Consider the following 3,761-nt stretch of genomic DNA (forward strand, 5'->3'; position numbering starts at 1 on the left):
GAGATGCCGACCGATGCCCACGCTGACTCCGACGCCGGAAGGATCGGCGTTCAGGCAGCGTGGGCGCGCGGAGAGTGCGAGACATCTCGCGAGATTTCACCACGCCACGCAAAGCAGCGTGCAATTTCACTGAGTTAAAAAAAGAACAAAGATCTCAAACCAACAGCTTAAGTGCTACCTTAAGAATAAAAATTTAAAAATTAAACCTGAAGCAAACAGAAGGAATAAAATAAATATTAGAGCAGAAATCAGTGAAATTAAAAATATAAAAACATTTAAGAAAAATCTATGAACTTCTAAGTAGCTCACACTAAATTAAGCTGAAATGACAGAATTTCCTTGAGATATTATAAAGCATTTTTTTCTCACACTTTTTAGTGTCAGGACACCTTTACAACTTAGAAATTGAAAGCCCCCCTTAAAATACAAACATACACAAGCACCTATTCCATTAGCTATCAGAGATATATCGTGTAGCCTCTGAAAAACTCCAGTGTACACTCATGTAAGAATGGAAAAGCAAATAATGGCTTATTTTTAGAAAAATGGTTTGATCACATAGACACACCCACAAAGGGTCCCGGCAACCCCTGGCGTTCCCAGACAGTACTGTTGGGAAAAGATGGGAGTTGGGTAACCTAGAAGGGTGGTGAGACGAAAGGGCAAATACGGTGAAATCAGGTAAACAAGGGTAAAAAAAAGGGGGGGGGCGAGGATGAAGGGGAGGCACTAAATCATTTTGAGTCCCAGAAAAAAAATCAAAATGTTTTATTTTTGCTCAATCTCTAGTACCTAACATAATAAGATATAATAAATACCTAACAAACATTTGAAAAATGATCAAGAACTTTCCGTCAAGATCAGGTAACAAGAGGAAGGATGGCAGGGAAAGGGCTCGTTAGATTTACATTTTATAAGGACTTGATAATACATTTTTGAGAAAAGGCAAAACAACATTTCAGAAAAGGAGGAATTTAAAACTTTCAAGCTACAAATTACATTTGTATTTATTTATTTATTTTTAATCCTCACCTGAGGACATTTTTCCATTGATTATTAAGAGAGTGGAAGGGAGGGGGAGAGACAGAAACATCGATGTGAAAGAGACACATTGATTGGTTGCCTGATTGAGCCTGCAATCGAGGTACATGCTCTTGACCGGAATTGAACCCAGGACCCTTCAGTCTGCAAGTTGATGCTCTATCCACTGAGCCAAACCAGCTAGAGCAAACTACTACATTTTAATTCAAAAATGAAGTTCTTTGTAGAACTTCAGCTCCTAAATACATTCCTACGTTTCTTTAATTGGTAAAAGACATAGCTGGGAACAAAACACCATAGTTCTCCATCTGCGAAAACATCCAACAACTCTACATACAACACACACACTAAACCTGCAAGAAATAAATGGCAAGTACTCTGGGCATCCTGATAAGGCACACATGCACCAGAGGGTAGGAGACACACCACAAAAATTCAGACTTATCACACTGGTGAAGTCATGAGGAGTCAAGTGGTCTGGGGCACGCTGAGACATCCCTTCCTAAAGGACAAATTACTCACCTTGCTCCTCTGATGACTATGAGATACCAGCCCTTGGTAGCTTTCTGGATTTTGGAGACAACACAAAATACACATGGAAAAATGCTTCAAACCATTTCTCAGATGACTTGGAAAATTTCAGTGAGACCCAAAGTAAGAGAGGGTACCAGAAGAAAGTGAGAAAGGACACAGAACAAGTGACTTAGCACCTAACCATCAATTATATTATAGCATTTACTGTGTGACCAGAACTGCTCATCATAAGCTTGTTATTGTCAGATCCACCAAGCCATGAGCTGAAAGAGTAAGAACCCATGGTACATTTAGGGGCCCAAGCAGGTTTAAGCCTTCAAGTTTCATGAAAAGGTAGCCCAGAACTCCATGTCACCTACCACCAGGAAACCAACATCTCTCTCTACTCACAGTCTATGACTTCATTGGAGTTCAAAGGAGAAAAAAAATCCAGGCTTGGTTCACAAATGGATCGGATTGACATGTTGCTGTAAGTCAAAACTTGACTGCTACAAGTCCGTGGTGAGGGAAAACCCACCCCATGAGCTGAGCTTCCAACAATAAACCTGTTTGGCACTTTGGTCCAGTGATGTGATGTCAAAGTTAACGCTCACCACAGACTTTATGTCAACATATTTCTAGTTATTTACCTTGTCTGAGCATGTTCTCTAGTCCACTCCTCAGGAAGCACTCAAGGGAAATGTTTTCTACATTCTTGCATGTTGAGAATGTCTGAGCAGTGATCTTTATATTTTTAAAAATGTTTTGTTAGATATAAAATCTTTTGCTCATTCTCCCCGCCCTCAATATCTTAAATGTGTAATTTTTCCTGGCATAGTGCTATTTAGTCTTGCTTTCTAAGTCACTTGCTGTCTTTGTCTACACCAGGGGTCCTCAAACTATGGCCCGCGGGCCACATGCAAATACAAATATTGTATTTGTTCCCGTTTCGTTTACTTACTTCAAAGTAAGATATGTGCAGTGTCCATAGGAATTTGTTCATAGTTTTATTTTTAAACTATAGTCCGGCCCTCTAATGGTCTGAGGGACAGTGAACTGGCCCCCTGTTTAAAAAGTTTGAGGATCCCTGGTCTACACAGTCAAACCCAGAGTTCACTATATCTGGGATAATATTCTCAGGTAGGCAGGGTGTTCTTTCAACATGTAGTTCCAAATAACTTTTTCTTCAGCAAGTATTTTTCATGTAATTTTGTTCTGATATTTTTAAATCTCTAAAATTAACATTATCCCACTAATCCTTTATGATTTCTAAAGCCATCCTCTTTTTTAAAAAAATTCTATTTTCCCTCAGCCTCTGTGACTCAGTGTTTGAGTGTCGACCCAGGAACCAAGAGGTCACCGATCAATGGTTTCTCGTTCCCTTCCTCTAAAAATCAATAAAAACATTTTTAAAAATTCTATTTTCCTTAAGGAATTATCTGTTGTTTATCTGCCTTTGTGTTTATTCTAGTTTAGTCTTCATTTCTGAATTATTTTTTCCCTTATTTATTTTCCAGATTCTGGTTTTTGGTATTCTTTCACATTTGGAATCATTTTTGAAACATCATATAACCCACTTTTAAATAATTGGTTACAGTCTTTACTTACTTTATGGGCATGCTTTTCTGACATGGTTTCAATGGATATAGGATGTAAAAACCTTGCAGAACTATATAGTTTTATGTTACTTATTTTGGTATGAAATGAGCTTTTCTGAACTTTTAGAAAGAGGCTTGTTTCAGGATAACTGCTCTAGGTCCAAAGTTGCCCCTTCTGTTGTTTTTGTAAAGTACTGGGAAGTATGGCAGCTTACTTTCTGAGATTTTCATAGCTTTTTTCATTTTTGTTGTTGGTTTTTAATAATTTTACTTATTATTGGGACATAACAGATACAACATTGTGTAAGTTTGAGGTGTTCAACATGCTGCTTTGACACGTTATTTCCTCACTCTTTAAATAAATGCTGTGATGGATACAAAGACACATCTACACTAATAAAAGACAAACATGTAAACTGACCGTACCTTTGCTATGCCCCAAGCCACGCCCACCAATCAGAGCGACTATATGCAAATTAACCCAACCAAGATGGCGGCCGGCAGTCACAGAGCTGGAGCAAGCAGGAGGCTTGGTTGCCTGGGCGATGGAGGAAGCCAAGCTTCCCACCTGACGCGGCTGGCTCTGAGCTCCACTCAAGGCAACCAAGT

This window comes from Myotis davidii, unplaced genomic scaffold (genome assembly GCF_000327345.1).
Source record: "Myotis davidii unplaced genomic scaffold, ASM32734v1 scaffold370, whole genome shotgun sequence".
Classification (NCBI taxonomy): domain Eukaryota; kingdom Metazoa; phylum Chordata; class Mammalia; order Chiroptera; family Vespertilionidae; genus Myotis; species Myotis davidii.